Raw genomic sequence first — 27682 nt, 5'->3', positions numbered from 1 at the left:
CAAGATAACAGAGGATTGTGAAAAGAACATCTGAGGTCAGGCCCATGTAGGGTCAGATCCCAGTTTGGTAGATCCCTGACTGCTCAATCTTTATCCGTCTGTGCCTCGACCTTCCTTATCTCTAAAATGGGTCCTATCTCCCAGGGTGAATGACGTCACCCATGTTACAGGTCTAGTACTTAGTGGGCTCTCAATAAATGACAGCTCCTTTCCCCACTGCCTTGCTCAGTGAATCCCCAAGACACTTGGAGAGAAAAGCTCCTCTGGGCTGGGAGGTGGGCAGACTTGTGGACATTTTCTCTCCCTCCCATTTCCAACAGGCGATGAGCAGCCTGTGTGCAGAAACACGGGGCGTATCCAACCCCCTTCCCCACCCCTAACAATCTGCTTTAACCTTCCTATCTCAAATGCCTTGTTTATTTTAATAGCACCCGTTTCACTTTTCTGTGCATGCAAAAAAGAAAAAAAAAACTTATAAAAACAGATTTAAGAGGAAAAGAAGTATTTCATATCTGCAGCCCTGTTTCTTTCTCAGGAAAAAGTGGCTGTGATTCTGGCAGGAGAGAGGGAAGCTCAACAGCTTCACTTCACCGCAGCTGCCAGAAGAAGTGCATTTCAGAGTGGAACAGAACCTCCAAATTAAACAGTATGTCTCCCAGCCAGGCGCTTCCTGTGCCCGATTCAGCTTGGCAGGTGACACCCCAGCTCGAGCAGGGATCCAGCCCCGACATGAGCAACTCGCGAGGCTCTCTGTCCCTGCCCACCTCCAGCGCAGAAGATCTGGCCCGGCCCGGCCCGGCTTTCTGGCAGAATGCTGACCTCCAGGATGAGGGTCCAAGAGGGGAAGGAGACCGCTGGAAAGGGAGTGGACATTCCTGGCCAGTGGCCAAGGGGACCAGGACCCCTCCCAGTCCCTGAACATTCAGGGACTGGCCCTTTCCTCTTCCCAGATGAGGGAGGTTTAGCATAAAGATCAGACCCAAGTTCAGGAAATCTGCGGCTATTTCCCCTCCTTCAAAGCTGTCATTTCAGAGGGCTACTCTGGGTGGAATCCAAGGGTCAAACTCCAGAAGGGCTCTGCTCCATCCCCCACAAACTCCCCCTGAAAAGATGAAGAACTGAGAAAGCAGAAAATAGCACTCGGCCTTCAAATATGCACAATAGAGACTACTCCAGGGCAGAAAGCTGGCTGGGCCAGGACAGTGGTCCCCCTCCCTTGTCCCAAACCCCATACCTTTATTAATGTAGCCTAGCGATTCATACTGAACTTACTGTCCTTTGAACTCCTAAATTGCTTTCTCATTTTTTCCAGTAGACAAAATGGGCCCCACATTTATCCCTATGACATTTCATCATGCTAAATTCGCCTTATCACTCTCCATTGTTGAGATCTTCCAGGATCCTGTCTGTGCTCTCTGAGTTTTGCTCTGTCCTTTTTCTCTGTTCTGTCACCTCCTGCTGTGACAGGTCTACACCCTTTATATCTCCTTCTGGGTCCTTGGCCTATACTGGTCAGAACAGGGTGAAGGCAGAGCCCCAAAGCTGCCTCTAAAGGCCTTCACAGACTGACTCTCTGAACATCCCCGGGCCGCCATTTAGCCAGATGGGAGCCCCCTCCATGCCCTCACAGCCATCCACTGTGTCCTCGAGAGCTGGAGAGACCCTACGTAGCATCTCAGGAGGCAATGCGATGCTACAGAAAGATCCAGGCTGGAATTGCAGCCCCGTCAATCTTGGGAAAGTCATTTAAATTCCTGGATCCTCCATGCCTCTACTGTACAATGGAGACCATCGCCTCTAGCGCAGGACTTGTGAGATTAAGATCGTGTATGAGAAGTATTTAGCTCACAACCCAATAAATAACCTGTCCCTCTCCACTCCACACGAGCTCATTTCCTCACCCACCAGTCATGCAGCTGTCAAGAACCTGAAAGATTTGCCCGGTCTTAGTGAACCCAAGCTGGCTCTAGCCTTCTTCTGGCTCTGGCCTTCTTCTCTAAGCATCACAGATGCCACCATTCATACGAGCCCCTCATGCGAATCTGAAATCAGCCAAAGCCCTGGATCTGTTTTACGTGAACTCCTATCAAGGCAGGCTTCCCTTCCTGGACCTGTGTAATTGTTTATTCTTTTTAAAGATTTGTTTATTTGAGAAAGAGAGAGTTCAAGGGTGCACCCACGAGCAGGGGGAGGGGCAGAGCGAGAGGGACACAGAGACTTTCAAGCAGACTCCCCATCGAGCACGGAGTCCCATGCCGGGCTTGATCTTACGACTCTGAGATCGTGAACTGAGCCAAAATCAAGAGTCAGACACTTAACTGACTGAGCCACCCAGGAGCCCCTGTGTCATGGTTAAAATAAACCCAGTAACAGTAGTGATAACAGTCTAATCCTTCCAATCCCACTATGAAATAAAAAGGATCTCCATCTTACCCATAAAGAAACTAAGGTGCAGAGACCTTTGAAAGATTACGCAGCGGGCAAGAGTGAAAGCTAAGCACTGTCTGACCCCGAACACCATCCTCTCAATATTAGATCATTTTTCCTAAATGCCAGCCTAAGGGGGTGGGGGGCAGACTTTGTCTCTAACCCTCTTGCATTAGTCTTTTTTGGCCTTGGCCTTGAGTTGGTTGAGCAACTTTGGGTCCTGATATTGTCAGCCACAGGGGTGGGCATGCCTCATGCCCACCTCCCGGCAGCTCTGTGCCCACCACTTTCACATAATAAAAGAGACTGGACTGAGGCGCCAAGCCCATTGCTCCCTGTGACTGGGACAAGTGGGTTCCTTGTCTTGCCCACTGGAGCTGATCTCCACATGTACATCCTAAGCTCCTTGACTCCGTACCCTTAACTCCCCCACAGCCTAAGTACAGAGCCAGGCTGGCCCCTCTTCCCCAGCCCTTCACCAGGACACAACCACCTACCTGCTGCCAGCCCTGACATCTCTGAACTGACCACTGAATCCCCAGTGGCCAGGATTCCCTCCATCCAAGAGGCACCCCAAGACCCCTCTTCCCAGCCACGTGTCCAGACTCTCCAGATGCCGAGCCCAGCCCCCCAGCATGGCTATCTTCCAGGATGGACCACTAGCCTTTACCCCCTGACTCCTCCTAGCCCAGGGGACAGACTGGTTGCAGGGAAAGGGAATTCCCTGTTTGGGGCCCAGTATGCCTATGGGAAAAGGAGGGAATGGACCCAGGAAGCTGCTAGGGCTGGGGCTCGGCCTAGGGCCACCAAAAGGGCAACCAGTCAAGAAAAGGACTCCTGGAGAACCCAAGGGAAGCTCTAGTGGGTCTGTGGGCAGACCCTTGATCATGTCCGGTCTGGATGCCCAGAATCTGGAGCCTCTCTCAGAAAACTGCCCAACAGTCCTCAGAAGATGGGGCTTTGGAGCAAACCCACGTGCCTCCCAAACACAGCCACCCCACAGTCAAAAACACAGCCCTTCTTCACGCACAACCCGCAAACACTTGCTTTACAAACCCATTCACAAAATACACTGTGAAAATCCACTCAAACAGAAGACCATCAAGTCACTGAGTACACAGGGACCAAGTACATGCCACCTGCCAGGCACCGTCCTGGGCATAAGGGACACATCAGTAACCAAACCAGATAAAGGTCCTACCCTTTAAGAGGTCTCTCATTCTCACCGGGACACCAACAGTAAAAAATAAACTTAAATAAGTAAATCACATAGTGTACTGGAAGGTGATAAGGACAGGAGAGAAATTAAAACCAGGCAAGGGGAAACCAGGGGGCCCTGGAGAGGGCGGGCAACAATTTTAAGTAGGGTGGTCAGGGCCTCATTGCGAAAGGGACACCTGAGAGTTCTTAGCCACAGCTGCACGGCCCGAGGCTTCTGGGTTGACAGCACAGTTCTAGACATTTGCATTCACCTTACCTCCCACAGTCAGGTAGATGTTCCCAGCCTCAAACACCAGAAAACCTGCTTAGGGAACCAAACACCACAAACCTGGGCCACTCCCGGCAAGAAGGTTGATAAACGCCACCAAGTCGGTGGGGACGACCACAAGACCCACCTCTTCTGGCTCATGTCTTCTCTTTCTTCCTCCAAGTACTGCCTAAACCCACTGTCTTCACCTCGTCTTCTCCACCTCCCTCCCGGACACCCTGAAGCCCGTACCTCCGTCCTTGGAGCTCCCTCAGAACCGCTCCTGGAAAGGGAGGCAATACTCTCTTTCCTAAGAAGTACCTTCCCCTCCTGCCTGGCTTTCCACCCTTGATCTGCTCCTTGCTGATGGCACCTGCTACTGGCCCATGCATGGAACTTTATGATTAACAGCATTTTCAGACAAGGAAAGAAAGGGACACGTAGGAGAACGCTTGAAGGAGACGATAGAGTCATTCATTCATTTGTGCGTTTGTTGCATGAGTATGTATTGAACATTCACAAGGTCACCTGCGCCAGAGATGGTTCTAACAGGGTCGGGGGAGGGAGACACCTGTGAGCAGAGGAGCTGAACGTCCTGCCCTCATAGAGATTACACTCTGGCAGGGAGAGAGAAACCATCAACAAAATAAACACATAAACAGTGACTTTCAATGGTGATCAGCATTATGGAGAAGATTCAAGTGGAAAAGGGTAGGGAGGGGACGCAATTTAAAATAAGGATGTCCTCTGACCCCAGGGTCCTGGAATCCGAGCCCTTGCATCGGGGCTCTCTGCTCAGCAGGGAGCCTGCTTCCCTTCCTCTCTCTGCCTGCCTCTCTGCCTACTTGTGACCCCTGTCTGTCAAATGAATAAATAAAATCTTAAAAATCAGTAAATAAATAAAACAAAATAAAATAAGGATGTCCTCACTCTCGCGAACACTTCCATTAAGCAAAACATACCCACAGATCACTTCTCAAACTCACTGTCTCTCTCAGGCACACACCCACGCACGCACGCACACACACAAACACACATATAACACACCTCCCCCTGAACAGACACACCAACACAACACACTCAGCACGCACACACAACCCCAAGCCCAGTTTACTCAGAAACACACCCTCAAGGTCACACAGAGACTAGAAAGTCAAAACAGGACCCTTGGTGGCCAGAAGGAAAGGCAGGCCAGCAAGAGACCGCTACTTGCCCGGGGCTAGCAGCGGGCCAGTGACAGGCCAGGTATGACTCTGGCTCCAAGTTCTTTCCAATACACCACACTCTCCCCTGTCCATTGGCCACCACCCTCAGCATGTGACAGAGGTTCCCACACTTGTCAAGACGCACAGGGAGGCACACAGGCTTGCATGGGGACACACGCATGCGCACAGACATGCACATTCACACCCAAACGCAAGCCTCATCCTCCTCTTCCAGGCAGCAACGTGGGGCAAGATTTGGACAGCTTCTCACAGTCTTAGCTCATCCCCTTCACGCTCAGCCTCTCCCACTGACCCCGTACATGCCAACTGTCCCCGCCACCACTGCATTTTCCTCCAGCCCGAACCCAGGGCCATGGGTGCCCCGGATGGCATGTGTGTCATACAAAAGCATCATATGTGAACGTGTACATGTATGGCTTGCTAATGCAGTGGACACATTTGTATATACATGCACTGGGGTGGGGGGAGGTTGCAATGTGTGAGCATTGTATATGCATGTATACGTGTGTGCAGGTGCACGTCTATGCACGTGTGGGCACGCTCTCAGGAAGACAGAGAAATGTATCATCTAAATCTTGCTTCTCCGGGGGATGAAAGCAAAGCAAAGTTCGGGTTTAAATCACACCACCACGGGCAGGAGAGGTTCCCTTGCCTTCCATGATTATCTGCATGTGGTGTGCAGCGGAATGGGCTGCCAGGCAGGAGGCAGCGAGCGACCCGTCAGCAGGGAGTCATTTGTTGTCTCCAGGCCCTCGGGACCTGCCGTGGCTGCTCCAGGAGCGGGAGACCCAGAGTGCAGTGGCAAGGAGCCCCTGCCTGTCCCAGGTGCTGGGAGATGGGATAGGAAGGGGCTGACATCCAACTTAGGCTTCCCTGTGCTACAGAAAAGCAGAAACCAGAAAAGAACCTCCAGGCCAGAGAGAAGCCCAGGTGCTTCTTGGCCTAGAAGGAGAAGGGGTCCTGGCAAAGGGTAGACCGGGCCAAAGGGCAGCCCTCGCTCCAGGCAACCTCTCCAGGAAGTCAGAGCCAGAGGCGGTTTACCTGACTTTCCTCCCTGGCTCGGCACCTCTTCCCCATCTCTATCTCCATCCCTCTTTGTCTTGGTGGGATTGCTCTTTGTCTCTCCCTATCTCTCAGTCTCTGGGATTCTTTTATCTCCTTGTGTCTGACCGGCCAGGCTTCTCCCTCCATCTGCCTGGCTGGCCCACTTCAAGTTCCTCCATCAGCTCTAACGTCAAGGCTTCCCCCTGTTGACCCCTGTCCCCTGTGGTCATGCTGGGGACACATCACACATCTCCCAGAGCATGTCATCCCCCTCGAGCCTCTCATCATTTGGGGGGACAGGCTGAGAGAGCCAGGACTAGAAATCCCATTGTACAGATGAGGAAACTGAGCCCCCTAAAACTAGGAAGCTTGCCCAACACCACACAGCAGACATGGAATTAAAAATCCAAGTGTGTTTCCTGGGCACTCAGCCTCCCCTAACTCCACACTGCCTGGAAGCATGAGCAGGTCTCCCCAGTACCCCCGCCACTAAAGCGAAGAGAATTTAAGAACTTGGTGACAAAACAAAACCAAAACCAAAACCAAAACCAAAAACAACTCATCACCAGACCAAGCCTTGAAACTGCCTCCAACTCACTGGAAATTGTAGAAAACGTTAAGTGCCGAGATGGGAGGCACGGGGTGTCTGCATGTCCTCCCACAGACACCGCATCAGCACCCGGCTCTGCCCCCGAGTCCAAAGTGTCCTTATGTCCCACATTCCCTGGGCCCACCTGGAACAGATGGGCTTCCCGCTTCTTGAGAAGGTGCCTCCGGAGGTCTCAGTCTCCCCATCTGTACAATGGGAACCGTGGGTCTTGCTCTCACGGCTGAGCCAGGCCCCTGCACCTGAAACACAGCAGCTCCTCTTCCTCTCCGGGACCCTGGTCCCTAAAAGACCTCTGACTTCAGCCACCTCCGAAGGATCCCTGTGCTCCCGGGGGGGGGGGGGGGCGGGGGGCACATGGGCTTTGACCACGTGGCAGCCCGGCAGCGACAGCGAGGCTGCGGGCCCGGAAACCGAGCCCCATCTGCGGCAAGTCCACCAGCCTCCTGAAGCCTCCACCGCCGCCTCCAGCCCCCACCCGAGAGGCGTCAGCACCAACGACCCGCCAGGGCCTGCCCATTTTCCTTTCTTTTCATTGCTGGCTCCGCACACGGTTATAGAAGCAGGTCTCCACAGAGTAATTTACTGGCAGAATCTCTCCCAGAATCCAGCTTGAAACCAAGCTGTAAAAACAGCTTCGAGTGTAAATAATTCATGCAGACAATATGACTTTTTTATGTAAATTCGGTGCATTAACCCTCTATTATAATGATGGACGACAGATAGGGGCGACGTTGCCTTGGTAAGAGCTAATGGATGGCCGCCATAAATTCACAGCACATTTTATTGTGTTGCTGGAAATTGTGCCTTCAGGCAATGCTGTTTACTTTTATGTAAAACTCTAGGTTCCCTAAATATTACAAATATTTTACATCTAGCTCCTCAGCATTTGGGCTCTGCCCACAAATCAAGCTTTCTCCATGTGAGTTGTAATTAAAGGTTTGTTGTTTTTTTTTTTCCTGGGACAATTATCTCCAACTATAAAGAGAAATATTTTTCCCCTTTAGATGTTCCGTCATTGACTTATTAACAAATCCTTTGAAGAAGGAGGTGGGAAGCCACTCGCTGTGGTACTTGGCACGAGTGGATCAGCACAAGAAGGGGCGCTGTAGGTCCAAGAGCTTGGTGGCTGGCTTTTATGTCTGCCTGCCACTCTGGTTTATTTACACATATGATATTCTGGGCCTTCCTCCCACCCCCCCCCCCCACTTTCCTTTCTATAATTCATGACCACTTTAGCAGGGTAATTCCTCCAGCCACCTTTGCAAGAGATTGGCCCCTTGCAAGCCCCCTGCCCACGCTCCTCTGGGGGTGTAGACGGCGGGACCTCATGCCTGTAAGGGTCAAAAGCAGTCTTCACAGTTGGCTGCCTGTACGCAAGCTGATTCACCCCTTTCTTGCCCCACCCCCACCCCAACCCGCTCACAGGGCCCAGAGCACCTGGGACGGAAGCTCAGGCTGCCTGCGTTGATTGTCGTCCAGTTCAAAGTGCTGGAGATGCCTTTTTGGCCCTCGGTCCCAGCCCAGGCAGAAGTCATGAGGATGCCATGGAGTCTTGCACGAGGTCTGGGAAGAGGAAGGCCGAGAACCTCAGAAGCTTCTTAATGAAGGGAGGCAACAGCTGGAGCAGCAGCCCTCTTTAAAAATCACCCTCACCCCTGTTTGTTATCGTCATCAATATTAATGGACACTCTGTTAATATTCATATAGCCACATTAACATCATCCAGAAGCTCCTGGGATCTCGAAGCCCTTCTAATGGCACGTGGATTCTGCCTCCAGGGCCCCCACCCTCTCTGCCCGTCCCTCCCCACGGGCCTAACACCCATCCAACACCCATCCCAAACCACCCTCCTCTCGGAGCAGCACCTGCCTTCGGAAAGCCAGAGCCACACGGGATTTGGAGTGATCTTAAAGTCCCAGGGGCTCTGCCGTGAGGATGGCACGGGAGAGAGACGTTTCCTGCCTCTCCCAGGGGGCACAGGAAGGTTCTGACAAAGGTGGCTCAAGAAAGAAAGATAGTTCATTTCCCCCTAAGGGCTCATTTCCTGCAGAGTCCAAAAAAAAAAGCCACGTTGGTTAAAAACAAAGATGAGATATCATTTTTCATCCATTAGATTGGCAAAGATAATTATAATAATAATGGCAACAGCAGCGACCAGCTTGCTTCTTGTACATGGGCGCTGTGCTTAACCCTCCGTGCCTGCTCTTAACTGAATCTCGTCACACCTTTACGGACAGCAGGATGTAGTGTGAGATGAAACGGAGACTCTGCTTACCCTCTGACCAGCAAGCCCAGTTTTAGGAATCACCTGCCTGTTCACAGTTGAAACCACCACTCCCTCTAAGCGAAACCCTCTTGCCGTTCTCTTCCGCGTCCTCCTGTCCTTTCCCTCTCTCTCCCCTGACCCTGTCTCTTGCCCATTCATCTTTGGACCTCCTTGTCACCGCCTCAGAGAAGCCCTCCCTGACTCCCGAGTCTAGGTTACCTTCTCTTGTCTTACTCTCTCCCGGCTTGAACTTTTCTTTCATGCTTTGAGCACTTTTCCTTTGTATTCCCTATCACGTGCTTATCGGATCATGATTTGTGTATAAGCGCTCAAGCCATAAGCTCATTGCACAAAACCACTGTCTCCCCTGCCGGCAGGGGCTGGAGGTCCCGTCTACTCACTACATCACAAACTCTGTAAAAGCAAGTACTGACTGTGTTGTTTTACTCACCCTTTCGATCCCTAGCCTGGCACTGGATTGGCATGTAGGATGCACTGGATAACATCTGTGGTGGGAATGAACGAATGAATGAATGAGTGAATGAACGAATGAATGAATGAACGAATGAATGAATGAGTGATTGAGTGAAAGAATGAATGAATGAACAAATGAATGAGTGAATGAATGAATGAACGAATGAATGAGTGACTGAATGAGTGAATGAAATTCACAAAGATACATGCACATGGAAGTTCATTGCAGGGATATTTGTAAAAGCCAAACAATTGGAGGAGCACACACCACTATTAGCTGGGGACTGGGTCAGTAAAGTGAGGTCCCTCCGTGCACACACGCAGGCATTCAAACTGAGAGGTGGGTCTCCATGTATTGATATGAACGGTGTCCATGACATATTGCTGAGTGGGGGAAAAAAAAACAGGTGACAGAACAGCATGTGTCGTCTGATCTCACTCGGGGTAGAGCTGCATACGTAGAATCTATTTGTGTATATTTATGCACAGAGAGAAGTCTGGAAGGACGTTCACCAAAATGTTATGTGGTTATCTCTGGATGGTGAAATCTGAGGTGATTTTTACATTTTTCTTTGAACTTTTCCATATTGTCTGAATTTTTTGCAAGGAGCATATGTATCCTTTTTTACCAAATGATAAAGCTGCTTTCAAAAGAAAAAGTATAGGTACATTGGGCAAGAATGGGGGGTTGCCCTGGGAGGGGCTCCATCAGAGGTTGGGGGGTACCAGAGAGAAGCCGGGGCTAGGGGCTGACTGCCCTCTGGCATGGGCTGGACACACCCCCCACTGAGGCCCCAACGGGGATGTGGGGGGAGACATTTCAGGCCAGAGCCCACCCCCACCACCCCAGCCCTTCTCCAGGCACACCATGCCTGTCCAGAGTGGAGTTTCTAAATAGGGATTTCCACATTTGATTCTTCTGACATGCTTTACCGCCTCAGAGCTGTTTTGCAAAATTCATAGCGGTTTTCACAGGCTCCGAGCTTCCTGGGACCAATTCCATTTTGAACAATAGCGGAGTGTCTGCTTACGGGCGGGGTCGGCCCACCCCAGAGCAGCCTCCCAGCCTCTGTGAGCTGGGACTATGGGGCTGAGTGTCGAGGCCACAGCATGAAAATACATGAGCTTGCCCTTGTCCTCGTCCTCACCCTCCTCCTGTGGAGGAGAGAGGAGGAGGAAAGCAGCTGCCCCCCTCCCTGCCCTCTGGTGCCGGAGGGGACTCTCCCCCCAGGAGGTGAGTGGAACAAAGCCCTTCCCAACATCCCTCCCTTCTGACGTGGATCACCTCCTGTGGGGGTTTCTTGACCTAAGAACCACCTAAAGCCCTCAGAAGCTAATTGACTTGGCCAAGTCAAGGTCGCAGGGCAAGAAAATGGCAGGGTGCAGGACGGAAACCAGAGCTCCTGCTGTTTGCCCAGTGCAAGCATGCCTTAATTTTAAAAAGGCTTGGTGCCCCATTCCTAAGATCAATCCATGAGGTACAGCAGCACGGTCATTACCCCCAAACGAAGCCATAAAAGACCCATTTCTGGGCTCCCTGTCCTTAGCCCTGCCTTCCCTCACTCAGTACCCAGGATGATTTCTACACAATGTACTCACCAGCTATTCCTCTGCTTAAAAGGTTTCTATGGCTTCACACTGCCTATTGGTGGGGGGGCTCCTAAGCTTCTTAGCCTGACGCTTAAGGTCTTTTGTGATATGGCCCCAGTAGCACTCCAACCACACCTATCCTCACTCCTCCCCCTGCACCCCTGCTCCAAATGACTTCAAATTCCCCCAGCCTTCCCTGCTGTCCTACCTCCACACCTTAACCCATGTTGCTCCCTCCCTACTTCTCCCAGAAAACTCCTACTCATCCTCTAGGACCTGGGAGTCACCTCATCTGGGAAGTCTTCCCTAATTCACCCCTGCTCCCAAGAAGATCCCATCCATCCGTGCCTCCCTCGGCTCCCCAGCCCCCTGTTACTATTCATTCAATTGAGACTTCATTCAACAAGTATTCATTGACTACTACTATGCACTGGCCCTTCTCACGGCATCCACTACACATAGTGTGTGTTTCTGGAAGTTCCTTAAGGGCAAGAACGCATTACCAAGGTCCAGCCCCGTCCTGTTTTCTAACTATGTGGCAAAGATACAGACCATCAGCCCCATTTCACAAATCCAAAAATCAGGGATCCCTTGGCAGGCCACGGGCATGGGCAAGAAAAGAAAGGGTTTCCTAAAATGCAAACTTCACATGGCAACCCCCGACTGTCAGTGACCCCCTCCTCCACTGCTATCCCCAAACATGTCACCTGCTCAGCCCACCTCCAGGCCCCTGCAAGGGCAGGCCTGGCTCTTTCCCCTCTCCTACATTCTCCCGTCTTCCTAAGCTTTTCCTCATTTTACCCAGATTCCCCCTCTCTTCCCACTGGGCCTCTGCATCTGATTTTATCCCCATCTACGACACTCTTCTGCCTTGCTCATCTTGGTCTCTCAGATGCCTGATACATAGTGAATGCGTGAATAAATGAATTAATGAATGATATCTCATAGGTGTTGCAACCTCAAGATGTCTAAAACACACCATCTTCCCTCCAAAGAGAACACCTTCCTTCCTCCTTCTGTGTCCACAACCATCCAATCACTGGGGCCACAGATCCGGTGGCACCCCAGCTCTTCCCCTCCCCCCACCCATTATCTACTCAATTTCTGCCTACTATTGATGCTGATTCAGCAATCGTCTCTGAACCCCTCTCCTCCCCTTCATTCCCACTGCCTGGGCTCAGGGTTATCCCCCAGCAGCCCGGCCCCCATGTTTCCCTTCCAGAACTGCCTCCCACTCTAGTCCTCCCTCCCTGCAGAAGCTACAGCCACGCTCCACCCTGCCCCCTCCTTCTTAAAGGCCTTCACTGGCTCCCTATTGCCCTAGGAGGTGCCCCCTAGACAATCTGCTCCAGGTACCCCGACTCCTGCCAGCTCACTCCTCGGGATCTCCCACCCATCAGAATGGAGCAGACTACTTCGTGTCTGCTCTCCCTCAGCCTGGCTCCTCCTCTGGGCATCAGCTAACCCCTCCTCATCCTCCAACATGTGCTCAACCATTGTCTCCCCAGAGCAGCTTTTCCTAACCCCACCTCTGACCCCACAGCATCTCCTTCTCAGGGCTGAGGGCCCTCCTCTGCCTATTCATGGGCTCATGTCCCCCACCGTGCTGGGAGCTCCCCACAGGCGGGATATCTAGTGCCCGGGGAACATGGATCATTGTGGTTTGGGGCACGGGAGGTTTCGTTTCCCAGCTGACAGACAAGGAACTAGAGGGGCACAGTTGGCACCACTTTCCCAGGGCCTCAGAGCTGGCCAGCCGTGGAGCCTCAGCTGGACCCCAGCCGTCACTGTTTGCAGCGGGCTGTTCTTTCCACTGCATTTCACCTCCCTCTGTGAGCTGCCCTAGCAAGCATCACACATGCACACGTGCTCACACACACATGTGCGCGCACACACACACATCTACATGTATATGCGTGCACACGGGCACATCCAAACACTCACAGAGAGCAGACCCGACAGGCACGCCTGATGACCCGCACACGGGCGCCTACGTGCAAGCGCCCCCTGATGTCTGCATATGAACATGAACATACAGACGTGTGCACACAGTACGCGCATGCAGAACCCCCACAGAGGCACCCAGACACACAGACAGACACGCACACCTGCCCGCTCACAAACACTGAAATGCCTGCGGGCACAGCCTGCGGAGATGCATACGCATGCGCCTTCAGAGGTGCACGCGCGTAAACCCACCCACCTGAGACCGGCGCGCCGGCACACACAGACATGGAGACGCCCTCACGTACCCCACGTGGGCCTTCGTCCGCGCACGGGCCACACGTGCACATGCATGCACACACAAGGACAGATAGGCTTACCCACGGGCCCCATGACAAGGCGGCACGCACATGGGCTGGCGTGCACAGAGAGCGGTTAGTGAACGCTAGTGAACGCTAGTGAACACTAGTGAACGCTAGTGAAGGGCACGGGTCAATGGAGCTGTCTGCCAGGGGCGGGGGGCCTGTCTGAGGTACCTTGGGGCGCTCTCATTTTTGCAACTCAGGAAGGCAGCTGACATACCAGCCCGGCTGTGATGGTATTTTGCATAAATGCTAATGTATTAATTACCATGTACAGTACACAGAGCTGCCATTTAAAAGAAAAAGTTAAGACTTTTTAATTCAAAAGCCCCATGCGGGGTGGTGGGGGTGGGGGGCCTGCCCCACATGGTGAGTGGAAACAGGCAGGGCAGCCTGGCCCACCCCCACTGTCCCTGCACTCAAGTCCCCACCTGGGGGCTTCTCGCCAGACCTCTGCCTCCGGGGGCTTGGTGCTCTTTGGGGGGGCCACAATGGTGCCTCCGGAGCCCAGGGTCTGGAAGGGGGTGGTGGAGGGCAGGTAATGCCTGAGCTGGCAGAGGTGTGGTCCTGGGGGGGGCGCTATTTCCTCCAGTTCATTCTCTGCAAGATAACTGGAGGAACCTTTTAAGCCAATGCAACAGCTTATGTCCTGGCCAGGCTTTAATCCTTTCAAAGGCCTCCCCTGGCTCCTGGAGTCAAGTTCACACTCCCTAGAAGGGCCGTGGGGGGGGGGGGGGGCAGTGCCCAGGGACCATTTCTCTCCTACCTCCTGAGCCCACTGCTACCACACCCTTCTTTCCTCCCCAGACACCTAAGCTGCCAGCCCTCCCCCTCAGCGCCCCCAGGCTTCCGTCTTGGGCCACCATCCTGGGGATTCCTCTGGACCAACCCCCAGGAGCCCCCTCTCTTCAGTCTCTCTCCTTACATCACTAGGGGTTCTTAGGACCCGCTTTGTTGGTTTTCCTTGCTCAGCACTACCCAGCGCCCCCACCGCAGAGGGAGTCCTGGGAAGCTGGGTCTCGGCTGTGCTCCCCTCATCTCTATACTGCAGCCCCTTGGACAGGGGTTGGCACTTGGTAGATGTTCCATTAACCACTTGTTAAATGAGGGAAGGAGCTGGAAGGAGAGGGCTGCCCTTTCCAGCCAGCATCCCTCGAGATGAGAGCTCAGGCAGGGGTATCATCTCTACCTGCTTGGCAGGACGGTGCTGGCTCTTCCACCTCCCACAGCGGGCTCACGTCCCAGAGCGGCAGGCATGTCCGGCATCCCGGGACACCTTGGACACCAGGGTCGAGGCCCCTCGACAGTCCCGTGAAGGGAGTGTACCCTCGAGTGGTACTATAAGCAGCGACAACAAGTCGCTCCTCAGCCTCTCCCTCTCCCTTCATAGCCACCGTCTCTCGTGAGCCCTGCTAGGGAGGCACCGTTTCCCCAATTTCGAAAGAAATTCAGGCTCCGCGATGTGGGCTCCGAGATGTAGGCGATTCACCCAGAGTCCCACAGCTGGTCAAAGGAGGCAGAACTGAAATCCACATTCGACGCCCGGCGTGGGGTTCCTCCAACTATACCGCTGACCTCTCCCCTGAACCCTGCAGGCTCCTGGCAGCTGGGGCACAACAGCGACAGAAGGCCCTAAACAGGCCCCACACACACCACGCCTCCTCCCCACTGGAGCAGGGGGGCCAAAGTGGTCCTGCCAGGCAGGCCAGGAAGGTACCTGGGACCAAGCTGGCTCCCCGGCCAACACAGATTGGAGCCCTCCTTCCCACACCCACTCAGCTGCCAGGATAGCAGCACACTAGCTGCTCCCTCCCTCCCAACCCCAACCTCTCTCCCCTCCATCCATCATCTCTCATTTATACTTCCATGATAGCCTCCGATCCAAACCCTCAGATCTGCCTACCGCCCAAAGCCATCTTCCCTCAGCTCAACTCCTATTTCCCTCTCCGATGACTTCCCCACTCTCCACACCAGCTCCCCCAGTCACTGCCCTTAAAGCGGTTTGTAAATGTGCATCATTGTCTAAGAATGCACACTGGCTCTGCCATGCCCTAGCTGTGCCGCCTTGAGCGAGTCACCCAACCTCTCTGTGCCTCGACTGCCTGATCAATACGATGGGCAAGATCACCTTGTCCTCAGAGGGCTGTTGTAAGGCTAAAACGAATTAAAATGTATAGAGCACCAAAAGCAGTGCCTAGAATCTAAAAAAAAAAAAAACAGATGTAAGAGTTTGTTGTTATTTATAATTGGTTTTCGTGGTATCTGGATTCCCGTCTTTCCCCTCCGTGAAATTATAAACTCCGTGAGGATGGGGCGGCTGTGCAGAATCTTCTTGGAAGCAACTCCAGCCCCTCACTGCCTGTGGCCTTTGTGCTACTCTCCCCCTTCTGCCTGGGTGTGGGCCCAGGGGGAGAAAAGGAGCATGCCCTCAGCAGGAAATGCTGTCAGCCTCGAGTTCCAGCCCTGATGGAAATGACAGGCAGCAGCCAGAGAGGACGGCTCCCCGTGGAGGGCTGCGTGGAGGACTGCGTAGGGGCTGTACCCTGCAGAGCCCCAAGTTCCCGGGGAGTGCCTGCAGGGCCCCAGCTCCCTTTGTCCGGAGGTCAGGAGCAGCTGGCCAGCTGCGGGGGAGTTCCGCTGCCCTACTCCGGCCAGCGGCCCAGATGTGCGTGTTTGCACAGCCGAGTCCGGGCTCTGAAAGAGCCTTGTTGGGCATCATGAAAGGGGGTTTGTGTGAGGCAGACGGCCTCCGCACCCCAGCCTGCCTGCCTCCAAGACAGCGAGCAGGAATGCAGCCCGCAGGAAGCCCTTCCTACCAGGCTTGCCAAGTGCCTTTCTCATGCCTGAGAGGTCAGGGCCACGGCCAGGATCGGGTATGAGGATCGGGTGCCAATTGCAGACTAGATGCCTGGGTTCCTGTCCTTCCTCAGTTTCCTCTCCTGTAAGCCAGGGGAAGGCTCCAACCTCTCCTTCCACTCAGGGGCGGCGGGGGATGGAGGGAGCATATGGGGAGGATGGGAAGCTTACGGCCTTATATGCAGAATAGCAGCATGACTAAGAGCTCTGGAGTCAGGAAGTCCGGCAAAGAATTTTCCCATCTGTGGACCTCGGTTTTTCACCTGTAAATGAGGATCATAGCTACTACCTCCCCCGGGTTGTCCTAGGGATGAAATGACATAACAGGAAGGGAGGACGGAGCATGTGCTGATGCATAATAGGTCCTCAATAGCTCTGTGTTCTCCTCCTTCTCTCTTCACTGGGCTCCAAAAGGGGGAATCTGAGGTTGTTGAGCGCATTGAGGATGTGGGCTCCTTCCTCCCACTGTTGCAGAAGAAAACCCGTGGCCGGAGGACCCCACACCAGGCACGGTGCCCAGCATCTGGGCAGACTGTGTGCCAGGCATAGGACTATTTCCAGGTAGAAAAGTTTCTGCTCCCCAGCGTAGTCCCTGGGCACAGGGAGTCCTGGATGCCCAGATACAGCCCATCCTTGTGGCCAGTCCAGCCTTGGGCAGGGCCAGTCCCGTGTTCAGCTGGTTTGCTGGGCAGTGCTGTCCTTGAACACAGTTGGTCACTGGGCAGTGTTAGTCTCTGGACATAGATGGCCCCTGGAAACAGTCTTTGAGCACAGTCAGACGACATACAGTCAGTCCCTGGGCACAGACATTCTCTGGTATAGTCAGTCCCCGGGTATCAGTGGCCCATGGGTCCAGCCAGCCCTCAGGATGGCAGGGAAGACAGACTGAGTCCCAGGGCAAAGATGAGCTGCAGACACCATAAATCCTCCAAGGGTCTCTGAGAGCAGTCATTCCCCTGAGAACAGTTGTTTCTGGGCTCAGTTGGTCCTTGGGCATGGGGTCCCTATGCCTCATCATTCCATAGGCATGGTCAGTCCCTGGAGATGGCTGCTTCCTGGGCCCTGTCGCCCCCCGCCCCAGGGCACAGCAATCCCTAGGCATGGGCAGTGGTCAGTCTCTGGACACCATTGCTTCTGGGTTCAGTTGGTCGGAGACAGGTTTTGACCTTAGGACAAACTGGACCCCAACACAATCCCTTGAGATCCCCCCCCCCTTGATTAACATGCTTAGACCCATCACCCCTCTCCTTTGGGGCCCAATCCCTCTTCTGAGGGCCTGAAGAACTGGGACCCACCACAGGGAGAGGAAGGATCCTCTGGAGTCCCAAGAGCCCTGGCATGACCTGCTTCATGGCAGGTGGAGGTGGCAGGATAGGAGAGTGGTGGAAAGAGAACCAGCTGGGAGAAGCAGAGAACTAGCTCTCTCAAGCAGTTTGCCTCAATGCAGGGGAGGGGATAGAACACATGGTAGAAAAGGCCCTGGCCTGGAGCTGGAGACCCTCCTTCTCTCTGCCCTGCCCTCTCTGTGTTCTCTAGACATACAGGATGGATCCCACAGGCCTGTGGAAGGAGCACAGCTGGACTGCTACTGAATGTCGGCCTGCCCTTGGATACAGGTGCTGGACGGGTTCCTTCTAGTTCTGAGGAATTCATTCCCAACTAGGTGGCCATCACTGTTCAGTCCCCAGCATCTTCACAGCCTTGGGCATGGTACTGAAGGGGATCGGGAAGTGGCCAGACTGGGTGCTATCAGCTCTGGGCAACCGCCCCTTCTAGCTTTCTGACTCTTCCTGGGTCTGATCAGTCCCGCAGCTCCATCACGACCCACTCCGGCTGGGAACAGAGCAGCAAGCTCCCGGGGTGGGGCTCTAGCCCACATGGAGGCCCTGTCCCCAAGCCCATGTGGTACTCATTCCCTTCAGCCCCCATTATTCTCTGAAGGGGGCATGGTTTCTGCACGATGATAATGTGATGTGGCATCCCATTAGCCAGCACCTGCCTTTTTCTGCCCACCTTCCTCCCCCAGCCCCCACGCACATCAATGTTTAATTGAATTGCCAGCATAGTGGTGCAAGTCACATCTGTTTCGGGGTCGGGGAATGGAGTGAACGACACTTGCCAGTCCCCCATTACGGGGGGGGCAGTACCCCCACACACGAACCCTGCCATCCCAGACAAGCCAGTGCTCGGGGACCATTCTAGATCAGCACACTGGGATCCCCGAGGTTTGCACCCTCAACAAGGAACTGAAGGCAAAGCTGACCTCTAGGACAGGATGGGCGAGGGGAGAGCACGCGGCAAGGGGATTCTATGCCGACGGAGAAGGGAAATTGACGACAGGGTGCTCTGGGGGAGTTGGCCCAGCCAGGGCTCCCCAGCTGAGGTCTTCCTGTTGCAGACCCCCAGGGGTACAAGGGCTGGCCTCTGTAAGGTTAATAATAATCTACTTACACTTTCTCTCTCCCTGGTATCCCAACCAAAGCCATTTGACTGGGAGTCCGGGAGAAGAACCTCCACCAAGAGCCAAAACCCTAAGGCTGAAGAGACAAACAGACCTAAACTAGGTCAATCCAGTTCAGGCTGGTCCCAACTGACTGCAACTAGCTCTGACTGATCCAAGCTGGCTCAAGTCAAACCAGACCTGTCGGGGCCAATTCCAAACACACGGAGCTGGCCAAGACTCGATGAAGTTGAATCAAACTGGTTGTGACCTGCTCGCACCCCCTGGAGCCACGGGAAGACCGGCGATTCAACACCTACTTCTTTTGTGCTGTCTTCTGCGTCCTAGAGCTTTACGTGTCCCTTCCTCGGAAAACCACTCGAATCCTTCTCCTTCTGTGTTCCGTATGATTTGTTTTTATTTTAATTCCAGTATCACTAACATACAGCGTTGTAATGAATGTTTTAATCCAAGCATCGCATCACAGTCAGAGGATGTAACACGTTTATCTTCCCTGCTATTAAGGTGATTACTTGGTTAAGTGCAAGAGCTGTCAACAACTTGGGTTGAAGTCCCCACTGCAGTTCCCTGGTGGGGAGATCTTGAGCAAGTTACCTACTCCTGCTTACTCGGTCTCTCGTGTAAAAAACTCAGCTCATTATAGAACTTGCCTCAGAGAGGACAGTTTTGAAAATTAAGATTATATATAGGGACGCTGTGCCTGGTATGTAATAACCAGTCAATACATAGAAGTTATTCATATCTTATTATTATTCCTTGGCTCTGACCTCACATGGCACAGCCTTGGATGACCAAGATTCAGAGTCCTACATGGCCACTACCTCGGTATGTGAACTTGAATAATTCACTTGAGTTCTCTAAAGCCTCAGTTTCCCCAGCTGAAAATGAGAGCACTGGGGCACCTGGGTGGCTGAGTGGGTTAAAGCCTCTGCCTTTGGCCTAGGTCATGATCTCAGGGTCCTGGGATCGAGCCCCACATCAGGCTCTCGGCTCACCAGGGACCCTGCTTCCCCCTCTCTCTCTGCCTGCCTCTCTGCCTACTTGTGATCTGTCTCTCTGTGAAATAAATAAATAAAATCTTAAAAAAAAAAAGAAAGAAAGAAAGAAAAGAAAAGAAAATGAGAGCACTAACACCTGCTCCCCAAGGGTCATTTTGAGGAGGAAATAAAATGAGCAAAGCACTTAGGACCGTGTCTGGGACATGGTAAACACAGTACTCCATATATATTAGCTATTACTATATGAATGAGCAACACTTAAATAATGTTAATTCCACGCTAAATGTTCTATGTATGTTCATTCAATTAATCCTTAGAACAACCCTAAGAGGTAGAAACAATATGATCCCCAATTTCAGCAGAGGAAGCTAAGGTTCAAAACATATCACCATGCCTCATGACTCTGAAATATTTTAGGAAGGAGAGGAAATTGTGCATTTGTCAAGGTGGAGGGCGGTGAGAGATTGAGCAGAGGACAAGTACAAGTCTTGGGAGTCAGATGGTGGTCAAAAAGCAGGCAGGCTTTGAAGTCACATCTTCAACGCAGATAGTTTCTAGGCTCCTCATCTCTCCATGGGAATAATAATCCTTATCGGAGAGAATCGTGAGAATCAAATTAGATACCATTCATAGCTTGCACAGAGTAGGTGCTCTTCTTTCCTTCCACATCAACATTGGGCATTCAAAATGGTGTGCATGTGCACAGTGATATTTATCTGGGGTGACCCCTGGCTAGCACACCATCTTAACAGGACATCCGCCCATGTAAGCTACCCATCTCTAAGGTGGCATCTGACCCAAACTGCCTGTGTCTTACGACAATAACTTCTGGAACACATGGCCCCCAAGTCACCATGACAAGGAAAAAGAGCTGGAATGTCACTCACCAGCTCTCCAGTGTATCCTTCCACAATGTCACATATAACTTCAGCTCACAGACCACTGGCCAGATCGGTCACATGGTTCTGCCGGGACACGAGGAAGCTGGGAAATACGAGGATCACATGAATTCAACAAGAAGTACATGTCTCTGCTATAAGGATGAAGCTATCCATCCCAGCTGGGCTGTGCCATTAAAGGTCTAATATCCAACCTAAAGGAGCTGATGGTTCTGAAAGTTCTACCAGTCTTAAGCCATTTCTAGAGTGCTATATCCAGTTCTAGGTATTGACTTTTCAGAGACCCCCCACATGCATGAGATGCCCAGAAAAAGAGGATACCAAATCAAAGATGGGCCTTGAAATCTACCCTTGTGAGGAAGAGTTGTGAAGATGCTTGGCCTGGAAGAGAAGAGGCCTCAGATATCTAGTTTCAGATTCTTTAAAAAGCTTTCATAGGATACAAAAGAATGAAACTACTCTGTGGGTCTCCATAGAGCAGAGCCCAGACCAGTGGAAGTTACATATACATGTCCATGAGGGAAAGTCAGGGCTGAGCACTTTTAAAAGATTAGCACAGGAGAGAGTGAATTCCCTGCCCCCAAGAACATGCAGAATATACAAACAGAGACCAGAAACCATTTGGTTTGGATGCTGTGGAAGAATTTAGGTATCTAAAGGAGTTGGAATAGACATCCTGTAAGAGTCTTTACAGATAGACTTTAGATGGCAGGGGTTGGGATCACAGTTCATTCAGACTCTAAGCTCAGTCTCACAAGGAACCAGGAAGGATGCCAGACCCCAGAACCCCTGTTAGGTTAGGCTAGGCTTTGCTACAGGAACAGCACCAAAAACGAAAAACAAAAGTTCTGTGGTTTAACGAATACAGGTTCATCTCTCTGGGGCAGGATGGACTGTCCAGATGCATTGTCCCTGGACTCTTCTCCCATGCCTCTGGTGAGAAGCCCTGATGTCTGGGTGCCTCCCACTCTCAGGGACACTTATGAAGGACACCCAACGTGAAAACAAATAAAAGTAAATCACCCCATCAGAGCTATAAGTAATAATCAATAATTCAAAGCCTTGATAAAGTCTTGCTGGAGAGCGCTTCAGAGAGAAGGCACGGGCTGAGTTTCATGGTTAATTCAATGTCAATTAGCTGATTGCTAACTTCCCTCCAGCGAAATCGCATGCAGTGCAGGGGAGAGAAATCAAACGTGCTCTCGCTTTAACAAGCCTGGTGTTTCAATCATTCATCTCTGGCCGCGGGCTCAGAACCAATGCCAACAGACGTTCCTTCACAGTTTTATCAACCATTTCTGTGTGTCACTGTGTTTTCAGCTGCCCTTAATTGTCCCAGGACCATCTCTGGGAACCAGGACTTCTTGAAATCCAAAGTCAGGAGAGGAGCTTTCTACTTTCTGGAAGGTGTGGGACCCCCACAACTCCCGAAACTCAGTTTCCCCAAGATAATCTCTTCTTCCGAGGGATACTGGTATCAGTCTGTGTGACAATACAGGCAAAGTAAAGAGCAGACAGACTGGCACATAGTAGGTGCTCAATTAGGGTAGTTTTCATCTGCACTGACAAATCCTGGGGTGAGTACTTCGTTCACCTCCATACCTCCAAGCCCTTGTAGAGGCCGTGGCCGCCTTCAGCACCATGGCCAGAGTCTCTATCCAGAGGTTAGAGAAGAGAGGGGAGAAGCAGGATGAGAAGATGCTACAAAGCTCAGAGCTGGAGGACCAGGGTAAAAATCAGTGTGATGGGATCCTGGGAATCACTGAGGCATATTGCTTCCCTTTGCATAGGAGAAAACAGGCCAGAGAGGGTGAGGAACTCGCCCAGGTCTCCTGGCTCAGCATTTCCACATCTCATGCTGTTCTATAGATGGAAAGGTCAGGATTCTGAGTCCCCTTCTCCTTCCTAGGAATCTCTAGATGGTAGAACCCAGGAGGAGAGTTATTAATGTGCAAAGAGACCTAGGAAAGGGCTGCCTGGGGGAACAGATGGCTGCAGGAGACCAGGGCTCTCCCTGGGGGTTCTGCCCTGGTCTGGAATTCCTGGAAAGTGCCCTTTGCTTATCTCTTCTTCCCACAGTTCTGAGCTGGAGATTTAATTGGTCATTCCCATGCCTAGCACTGTGCACAACACTGCAAAGTAGGTAGGAAGGCTCCTGACACACAGCCAGCACCTTCTCTTGGAAGGCAGATATATATCTCTCACAAATGTGTAGCATGCTGTGATGTTTTATGTGTCAACTTGACTGGGCTAAGGGATGCCCAGATAGATGGTGAGATATGATTTCTAGATGTGTCTCCCAGAAGAGATTAGCATTTGAATTGGCAGAGTAGAGAAGATCATCCTTACCTAGAAGTTGGAGGGGGGGACATCACCCAACCCACTGAGGGCCTGAATAGAACAAAAAGGCAGAAGAAGGGCAAATTTGCTCTCTGGTGAGCTCAGACATCCATCTTCTCCTGCCCCTGGACATCTGTGCTTCTGACTTTCAGGCCTTCAGACTTGGACTGGGACTTGGCTCTCCCACTTCTCAGGCCTCTGGGTTTGGACTAGAACTACTCCACCAACTTTTCTGGGCCTCCAGTCTCCAGACTGCAGGCAGGGCATTGGACTTAGCCTCCATAACTGCATGAGCCAACCCGCCTAATGAATCTCTTTCTGTATATCTATATCTATCTATCTATCTATCTATCCATCCTACTCTTCAGTTTCTCCAAAGACCCCGACCAGTACACATGTCCAGACCTTGTGGACTGTGCCCAAGTGTGTAACGACTCAGATATTTTGTCCTGGACAAGACGGAAATGTTCCTTCTATGACACACAGGTCCTCGGGACCCCCATCCTTCCCCAGGGTATGCAGGAAGGCCACCGTCCCCAATCTCCTCTCTCCCAGGCTGCCCTTGGGTTTGGATCCTAGCTCCACCATGTACTTGCTGAAGGATGCTGAAAAGCCACTGAATCTTTCAGAGCTCCAGATTCTTCATGTAAAAGGCGCGAATCGTGACAGTACCGAAATCATCAGTTGTTGAGGGGATTAAATGAGATAACTCATGCAACATGCTTACCTCGGTACCCAGTAGAAAATATGTGTTTCATAAATAGTAGTGGCCTTTTTTTAAATGAAAGTTTCTCTTGGAAAAATTCCAAGCCTTCAGCATATCCCAGGAGTCTGTCCACAGTAAAATTAGTGTGAAAACACTCAAGGGGTCCCTGGGTCCCTGTACCCGCCCTGGGCCAGACAGTGTCAGGCTCAGTCTGAGGCCATGTTCAGGGGTTAGTGCTGGGCCAGGTTCAGGGCCAGTCTGGGCCTGGGCTAGGGCTCCGTGTAAAGTCAGAGTTCAGGTTCAGTCGGGGCCTAATCAGGAGTCCACTGCTGACTCATAACACAGCCTTGGGAAAGTGTCTTCCCTATTGGCCTCGGTTCCCTCACCGGTAAAATGGAACAACGATCCCAGCCCAGCGTGCCTCACGGAGGTGTCAGGAGGGTGCCATCAGATCATGCATGTGAAGCTTCACGTGCCCTCCGAGATCAGCGTCACTGCTCCGTGTTACCTGTATTTCTCTGGACCCCAGACCTGCCGGGCAGGAGGGTGCTCTCCTTGTTTCCATGCGTCCCTGGTGGAAGCCATTCCCAGGATCAGAGCAAGAAGGCAGAGGACTGGGGGGCAGGGCGGGGAGGCCCCCCAAGGCTCTGCTGCTCTTCCCGGGAGCTGGGAACAGAAGGCTTAGAATTCACGGCACACATATTTGCTGACTTCTCTGCACTCTGCCAGCTTCAGGCATTCACTTCCCAGAAGTTTATTTGAGGAGACGCAGATGAGCCGGATTTGGGTTCAGCAGACCTGCCCAGACAAACAGGCTGAGCCCTTTCTCACTCCCTCTCTCACACACATTATGCCTGGCTCCGTTTCTCTTTGTCTGTCTGTCCGTCCGTGACGACCTGCTCTGCGGTCTCTCTTGCTCCTGCCGCTCTTTATTCTCCATTTGATCCCCTGCTCCAGAGTCAATCCCTGCCCTTCTCAGCCCCGAGTTGTGCCCTGGGAGGCTGACCCCGGCAGACTGCGTGGCCCCGGTGCCCCTTGGTGGGGTTCAGCTAGCGGGAGGCACTGGCAGAGATTACCGGGAGGGGGAGGAGGTCAGGGATTCCGTCCCCACCCTCTCTTTCCCGAGCAACGTTTCTAGCAGTAGCTACGTTTCTCCATGACTACACTTTGCATGAGGCGTCTGTCCTCCACAGCACCCGCCCTTGTTGGGCTGTGATAGTGCCTTCTCCCCCACCCCATCCTATCAGCCCTAAAGGTGGTTAGGGCTTCCCACTATTGCCAGCCTCTGGGGCCTCAGCTGCTCCCTAAGCTCCGCCCATGCCTTGTAAATAACCCATCTATTACAGTCTCTACATGTGAACCATTTGAGGTGAAATCTGCTTCCTGCCAGGACCCTAACCAAACACCCCTTCAACCCCATCCACAGTCTTCAGCACCCTCAATATTCCTCACCTTATCTCTGCTCAAGTTCTCCTAAACCCAGGGTGGGAGATATTAAGATTGCTTCTGTCACATGCCTTAGTGGAGGCCACTCCAGGGTGGTCCCTGCCTTAACAAACGTGCGCGTGCGCACACACACATACAGAACCAAGAGCCCCTTCTCTTCTTCCCAGCAGGTCAGGGAGAACTAAGGACAGCTTGGAACCCAGAGTCAGAAGTATTGAGCTCTAGCACCCCCTTTGCCACAAACCAGCTAAAGTATTTAATAACCTCCATCTCCGCCCATAGAACATAAAGAAACGCACACTTCTCAAGCTGTTCAAAGATCTGGTGGGCTGATGAATGTGTATGTGGCTTGCAAACTGTAACCATGACACAGCAATGAGAAATTATTACTGAGTCACCACAAGGAGCCAACAGGACCACAGCTTCGGGAAGTGAGGCAAAGGACGGCAGACCTACAGGACAGCCGTCACCTGGGGACCACGGCTGCTCCCCACCCCAAGGGTAAAAAGGAACCACAGCTCTCCCAAGGCTAGCGATCTTGGGGTTAAGGTTGGAGCTGGACTAAGCTGAAATGGGGGGGTGAGGCTGTGCTTGAAATTCAGGCTGGGATCAGATTTAGGATGGAGCTGAGGTCTGGTTAGTGAGGCTGAAGTCAGGGCTGGATGTGTATTCTAACTGGGGCTGAGATCTGAGTTGGAGGTGGGTTAGGGGCTGTAGCTGGGACTGGACATTGAGCCAGGTCTGGGGATGAAGAAGCTGAGACCGGCACTGAGCTGGGCCCTGGGCACAAGCTGCCGGAACCCTCCCTACCCATGCAGACCTCCACTGGTCTGTGGAGATGTCGGAATACCGACAGCTCCTCCTCCCCACCCTGGGGTGACTACTTCATTCATTTATTATTTCATTCAATGAAAAATGTATTATTTGTCACCCATTACATGCCAAGCACTGTACCAGATGCCGGAAATGCACCGGTAAAGCCAAGCAGACATGGCCACTACCCTCCGGGAGCTTACATTTTAAAAAGGAAGAAAGAAGAAAGACAATAACCTGACAACCACAAAACCAGATGTGTAATTACAGGTGAGCAAAGAGCTATGAAGCAAAAGCCCAGGGAGCCACGAGTGAGAGATCACAGCAGAAGAAGAACCATGGAAGGCCACTGAATATTGATACGCCCAACATCTTTCAAAGTTCATACAGGGGAACAGATGACAGAGGGATTGACTCCAGCTGGTATCTAAGGAAGGCTTCCTGGAAGAGGCGGCATTGTGTTGGGTTCTCCACAGTCTCCTCCATCCATGAAGTTAGGAGGCGTTGGATGCAGTGGCTCTGATGTCAGTAACCCTGGGCTCAAAGCCAGACTATCTAGGTACAAACCAGTTGAGCTGGGGAGCCTTCAACAAAGAACTTGCCCTCTCTGAGCCTCCATCCTACCGCCTACAGTGGAGACAGCAATTCCCACTTTGTGGGCTTGTGTGAGGATTCAAGATGATATGTGTGAAGTTCCCAGCACATGTGAGTTGCTCAATGTTACCTCCTTCCCCCTTTCCAAGGCTAAGAGGCTAGCAGGAGCTCAGTGCAAGCAGCAGACCCCCCATAGGCGACCACACGGGGTCCAGATCTTCAGGCTCCAGCCGCCACCCCGACAGGCCCAGGCATGATTTCTCCCCAGAGTTCATGCTCCCCAGAGTGCAGGCATGATTTACACAGCCATCAGGACAACTCCAAATTGGACTAAAACCTAATGACTGGAAACGAGACGAGTAATGAAATTCTACGCAGAAAATTTACAGGGGAGATTTATTAGGTAGGTTTTATTTACGATGCTGAGCACTTAGGGCTCAGGGTGGGGTGTGGCATCAGAAGAATAAATCCAGTCCTCCTACCCCCAGCCCACATCACCTCTGCTCAGCCATCCTAGACTCTTGATAGGTGGGAGACCTCGCAGCACCCCCCTGTACCTACTGAATTCACAACCTCCCCTTGCTGGCCAGGCTCTTTCCTGCTTTACTGCCCCGTCTCTGTCCTGCCAGTCTCCCCAGACCCCAGAATTCTCACTATCTTTGGGAAGACACCTGTATCGTTCTGGGGCAGGCTGGACCTCAGAAATGCAGAGGGGAGTGGCTGGAAGGCAGAAGTTTCAGTGCTTAGTCCCTAATGAGTCTGATCTTGGAACAAGTCCTCCCTGAGGGGTGAGGGGGCAGGCAGAGCAGGCAGCAGAAACCCAAGGATGGTGCCCTTCCAGACTGGCAGTGGGCAGGGCCTTCTTAGATCAGGATGGTGGAACAGCTTGTAGGAGTCTAGAGGGGAAACAGGCAATTCTGGGCTGCATCTGGGTCTACAAGTTGCCAAAACACCCAGTCAAGACTGCAAGACTGTTTTTAACTACAGAAAGTGGAGTCCTCTCCTGCTGCCTCCCCTCACATCTGTCCCTCTCCTAAGTAGAGGGCAAAGTCACTGCCCCTCTTCACCCTCTCTGTGCCTCCTCCTCAAAAACTCCCACCAGCCTTTGCTTTCTCCCACCTGCTTCTCTAGGGTCCAATAACTCTAACCTATTTTCCC

The 27682-nt window shown here is 52.4% G+C and overlaps 1 long non-coding RNA gene across 3 annotated transcripts in view; it reads right to left on the bottom strand.

Annotated features, from left to right (window-relative positions):
* LOC309843199 overlaps positions 1–27682 on the bottom strand; it is a 65388-nt gene that overhangs the window by 14784 nt on the left and 22922 nt on the right. The window contains exon 1 of one of the 3 annotated variants that reach the window (XR_014300005.1): positions 6900–7066. The exons of the other annotated variants lie outside the window; for them this stretch is intronic. This is a non-coding gene — a long non-coding RNA (uncharacterized lncRNA). Of the gene's footprint in view, positions 1–6899; positions 7067–27682 lie in introns of those variants that run through there. 3 annotated transcript variants of the gene reach the window in all.

Source organism: Mustela nivalis (genome assembly GCF_964662115.1).
Source record: "Mustela nivalis genome assembly, chromosome: 10".
In the NCBI taxonomy this organism is placed as follows: Eukaryota; Metazoa; Chordata; class Mammalia; order Carnivora; family Mustelidae; genus Mustela; species Mustela nivalis.
Note: the sequence above shows the minus strand (reverse complement) of the source record. Positions and strands in the feature narration are given on the sequence as shown.